Consider the following 6,060-nt stretch of genomic DNA (forward strand, 5'->3'; position numbering starts at 1 on the left):
AAAAATGGTTTATGCGCCAGAAGATACGAAGCAAGGTTCACACATTGGAAATTATGATCATCAGAGAGTTCATGAGGCACCAAAACACCTTCTTTATGGAGTTTTCCCATATTCCTTAAATGTTTAGGTATTGTTTCATGAGGGACATGTAATTTCAGGGTCATTTCACGAGTGGGTTAGACTCAACAAGCGTCATCAGAGCATCAATATCAATTCCAACATTTCGGCCCCTGCCATCACAGTTTTTAAGGCTAAAGTCACATGAACGAAATTAGCTGAACTATCGTTGACACTTAAGAACGTTCAAAACACTTCTATAAACGTCTTTGATATTCTTTGTGGCTACAGAAGCGTTGTTTCTCTTCTTGTATTCAAACAGCATTACATGCCGAATGTGTGTCTCGTCGTGTGCCATCACTATAAGAGATTAGAATATACTAAACTTTACACATTATATAGGCTACACTAACGTGACATTTAGGCAGTTCGTTTAACTATTATACTATTATACGTGATGTACGTTTTTTTGGGGGGTAGTTAATGAAAGTGTTCCAAAACGCGACATTAATTTCTTGACGACCTAATATTTTGAGCATATTTAATCAACTATATATACATGGAAATGGGATTATTAACACAGTGTGTGGAAAGCATTTGGTGGGGAGGGGGAGCACCCGTGGCCTATGGGTTATAAAATTTCCATGCAAAGCTGATCGATAAAAAAACGTTAATTCACTGAGTAACTGATTAACAGAATAGACAGATAATTTTCACCTCTAACAATGAACAACTTTTCAGGCACCAAACTAACTAACTGGCATTAAACTGACATAATCATCACTATTTAAATATATATTGTCCCCCTGATTTTACATGTTAAATGAAGATGATTGATTTTTAACTTTCAAGAACTTTTCATATCCTAACATCATGTACCCTCTAGCAAACATCTAAATTAAAATATAGCTTAAAATACGTCCCCTTCCTGGATTGTGAAGCCCCTTTAATAATCCTAAAACACAAATAAAACTGTCCATTTACCAAATTTTTAAGTATTTTTTTCTCTATGGGTTATAATATACAGCTGGGATGTCATCTTATCCATTTTCACCATTTGCTGTCTTGTCACTTGGGAGGAATTCTCCCTGGACAGATGGTCGAGTGTATCCTATCTATCCTCGGTGATCCTCTAGAAATTGTTTCGACAGAAGCCCTGGGCTCTTCAGCAGGTTGACTTTCCACGGGCAAAATCTTCTCTGAAATTATCCAGTTTGCCATTCTCTCACTGTTGTAATTCTACAGAAAACCATGGTAGCTGACCTTTTGCTTGGACCAATTGTCTGTCTGGATTCTGTAAACCACATCATTAAACCTTTTTAGTACATCATGTAGCCCTTCCCAACACTTGCTTAACTTTGGAATTTGCCTTTCTTGTGATTTGAATTGCACAGTTATACTATGTTACCTCGATGGAATCCAGTCTTATCAGAATTAAGTCTTATCAGAAATAATGAAGTATAAAGGACAATAGTAAAAGCACAGTCTGAGACATCCTCTCACATCGTGCTAATTCATTGTTGTTGGCCAATTCTGAACACATTCAGTTTTAGGTAGGTTTACAAACACCATCACTCTTCTGAATATGTTCCATGAAAGTCGTTTGTTGACGGAATAATTTGCACATATTGGGCCTCCTCTTTCCTCAAACAATTCAAAACCTTTCTTACTTTATCATAAACATTATCAAACGTCGTCCCAGATTGATTACATCATCCAAATAGATGAATACAACATTTCACGGTAGTTCAAACAAATCATACTCTGTTAGTCATTGAAATGTACCAAGTGCATTATATAATTCAAACGGTAACACAACAAATTGCCACAATCAATTTCCTCCAGTAAAAGTTATCTTCTCTCTATTTGTTTTATCAAGTTGCACTTGCCAATATCCACTCTTCAGATCAAATGTTGAAAACTAAATTGATCCAAAGAAGCATCCTTCTTTATTACTTTATTCACCATCTGACAGAACTTTGTGGATCCATCGTTCTTCTTCACAAGTATAATAAATGATTCCCAAGAACTAATACTCAGTTCTACCACTCCTTGTTCTTTCATAGATTCTACCTCCTTGAAAGCATCACCTTTTTCTTTTTTTTTGCAAGTGGGAGTTTTCTGGCTTACTGATGTATTGGTAATGTATTTCCAGTATGAATATTATCTTAACAGACATTTTATATTTTGGCCTGATTCATAAGGTCTACTACAGAGGTTATCTTGATATTCTACGAGTAAATCATATAATCTATGGCATTGACTTCCTAGATAATGCCACAAAAGTGACTATTTATGCTGTTCTTTTATGTGGACGTACCAGTTGTACAGCTTCACATATTACAATTTCCTATCCAGACTTCACTCAAATTTTATTGTTCATTGTATTCATGGTCCCAATAATGACATCTTTACTCTTTAGATCCGCAAGACTTTTTCCAATCATCAATCTCTCAGGACACACTGGACTATTTAGTTCTACTATAGCCCAGTCACTGATATGTAAATTTATTCCTAATATGTACTGTTGTGAGTATTTCACTTCTTGGTCATACAATAACTGTTCTTCTTGTTATCAGTAGAAGTTCAACCTAATTAGCAAGTGCTGCACAGAGATTTCCTGGTCTTAGACTACGAAGCTTTTAAAAGCAAGCATAACCTCGCATTCATGTCTCTACAATATGCATTCTTTCTTAATGTCAATTACCCACATATCATGAGGTGTATGGAAGTTTCATATATTAAAGCAAAATTCCTACTTTGCTTTTGTAACGACTTTACATCCAGTTGATGATCACACCAATCCTACTTCTTTCACTATTGATGGAGGCAATTTCCCACATTTCACTAACAAATCAGGTCATACTATTGTAACTGTAAAACCAGTGTTGAATATAATACTGTAATACTTCCCATAAATAAACTCGTGAACTTGTCAACTGGATATGTACTTACTTTGCTTCAAGCTAATTCTCAAATCCTCGTCTGTTATGGAGCCTATAAATTGACCACGTGCCAATGAACCTCTCATTTCACGTAAAAGATATGGGTAAGGTGGTTGGGCAAGCCTTTCCAAATCTTCTACAAGTTCATCTTTCCCCTCTACCCTATTTTAGATTTTTTGCCCTGAATATTTCCTTCTGATGCGTCACTCCAAACTGTTGGATAAGGCAGCTACCAATGCTTGATAGTTGTCATAACTCTTTGCTGGAAGTTTACTTAATGTACTTGAAGTTGGTCCTTTTAAATTGGTAGCAAGATGAACAGCTTGTCCTTCATTATTCATTTGTCCCCATACTACCTTTTCAACATACTCCATTGGTTTCTCAAATGGGCAATGTTGTTGAACTGGCTGGCTAAAGTCTGAGACTGGATTTGGTATTGACAGAGCTGAAGTAGTCTAGGAAGGTCCTGCAGTCACAGGTAACACAGCAGTAGGGTTGACCAAATAGGTTTTCCTATTCTATACTTTATAGTAAATTATGTCCGAACTGAATGCAGAAAGAAGTGTGGCTAGATTGATCTTTGAATTTACTGAGTCATTTTTCAAATGTTTTATTCTGTTATTGATGTATTTTATTATTTCTTCAGTTTGTCATTACAGCCCTTCTGTACTTTTTTATACGTCTTCCTGCACTTCTTCAGACTTGTTTTTGTAATTCCTAACGTCCCCAATAGCTTCATACCAGATTTATGTTTCTTACTTGTTTAAATAGTACATATTTTACTCTAAAATCCTCACTTAAATTCCCGTCTTTTACCTCTTGATCTATTAATTTTCAAAAAAAAAAATCGTCTTGGTCTTCTTATTAACTTTTTGTCTTGATTTTGTTTCTAATTTCCAGTTTCTTTCTGTCCCTCTTTTAATTTCCTTTCTCTTTCTTCCTTTTTTTCCATTAAATTTCTATCTCATTCTTTGAATTTTCTGTCTCTTTCTTCTTGTTCTTTTCATTTTCTATAAAATTTCTTGGTTTCTTTTAATTTTCGGTCTCTTTCTTCTTGACCTTTCTTAATTCTTTGCCCCCAGTGGCACAGTGGTATGTATGCGGACTTACAACACTAGAAACCGGGTTTCAATACCCGTGGTGGGCAGAGCACAGATAGCCCATTGTGTGGCTTTGCGCTTAACTACAAACAAATTTAATTATTTAATCACCTCTAGCACAGTTTCGATCTCGCTCCATAATTGGTTATGAGCTTGAAACTTAGTCAAGGTTCTACTTGTATAACTTAATTTTGTCCAATCAAAATAAAAGTCTTTTCCCTTTCCAAATGTCGTCCTCTACACTTGAGCTGCATAAGTAGATTCTAACAATCCCCAATTAATTTTAAAAAACTCCATTTTAATAAAGTTCTTTTTAAAGCTCACCACTGTCACTGAACATAATACTTCACGAGCGGGGCGAAAGGATATTTCAAAATCCATGAACACCCCAGTAGGGGAAAGTATTTCTTTCCTTTAAATCTAAATTCCTGCCAGTTTCTCTATAAGTATTAGGCAGTAGCCGCCCATTTCACAGTCAGCTCAAAATGAATACTCTGTTTAAACTATCTATCAAAGAAAAACAAACAGTTAGCCTGTTCTTAAGTTACGGTGTTTGGTATAAAAGAATGTATAGAAAATAGTTTGTCTTAGCCCCTTTCAAATAAAACATATGCTGTTGTTTTTTCATAAATTCGCTTAATTTATGTAACATATAATTAGTATAACTACTAATACTATAAAACATAACTTCAGATTACAATACGAGTTTTACTATACTTTTAGCCTTAGGCCTAGAATTGTTTAGGATTTTACAACTAACTCCAGACCCAATTTATAGCTCTGTATTTGTAGCTAAAACTGAAGCATAGCGCCTAACTTTAACTAAAACACTAAAACTACTTGAATTAATTTATTAAATTTTTTTTTTTCATTTTTCAGCTTTAGTGTCATCTTCCTATACCGTTATATAACGAAGTTAATTTTTATACGGCTGATTCAAGTACATGAAAATGTTAAAAAACATACATAATATTAGACCTAATTTATACATTCAGTACATTTATCCTACTGTTAACGTGACATTAAATTAGGTTATTTTTGTTTTGAATGTTAATAATATTTAGAAAGGTACTGATAAATTTAAACTTTAATATAAATTATAAGCTTATTAATTACGTCATGCGACTTATTCTATCATTGTGTCGAAAATTAATAAAGGAATTGTTTAAATAGTCATATTTGCTATTTCAACCCAAATCACAGTTGTGTGCATGAAATTAACCAACGTTCTTGTCATCTTACCCTAGAAATAACTTTAAAACTACAAGTCTTTGTCACGACCAATACAAGTTCCAACGATGACATTAATCCTAACTCAATACATTATCGTCTGCATTACAAAAGCAATCAGCTTTCCGTTATCGAGATAATTTGATACTATTGCGCATGGCCATTTTATAAACACACAAAAAAAGAATTAAAATAAACAGTAGATTAATAAAATATATTTTTATTTAATGTACACTAAATTAAATACTATGTAATGGTTTTCAAACGAGACTCAAAACTACTGCGCTTTCGAAAATAAGTAATGGTGAAATTAACTATTTAAAACTTCGTAATTATTTTGTCTTTATAATATTACAGTATACATAATTACTTCAAAAAGAAACAAATAACATAATTAATAGCTTATTTTAATGTACTGTATCTAAAACCAACGTCTGTGTACATTATTCGACAACTGTTTTAACTCAAATTGTATTTTATTATTGTATGTCTTCCAAATAATACGTCTGAATTATAATTTTCCTACTTGCAATGTATTTACAAGATGTGCGTTTTTCCATAGCAGAGGGTTAGCTGCTCTGTCGACCCAGGGAAATCGAACCGCTGATTTGAGCGTTGTTCTGTGTTTTGTGTTCGTTTGTTAATTTTCCGTAGAAATTCTTTCCGAAAAACTTCTGCAATACAAGTCCTTCCTTAAATAAAACTAGTTTATTCTTTCTCAATACAAC

The sequence above is a fragment of the Limulus polyphemus genome, unplaced genomic scaffold (genome assembly GCF_000517525.1).
Source record: "Limulus polyphemus unplaced genomic scaffold, Limulus_polyphemus-2.1.2 Scaffold3896, whole genome shotgun sequence".
Classification (NCBI taxonomy): Eukaryota; Metazoa; Arthropoda; class Merostomata; order Xiphosura; family Limulidae; genus Limulus; species Limulus polyphemus.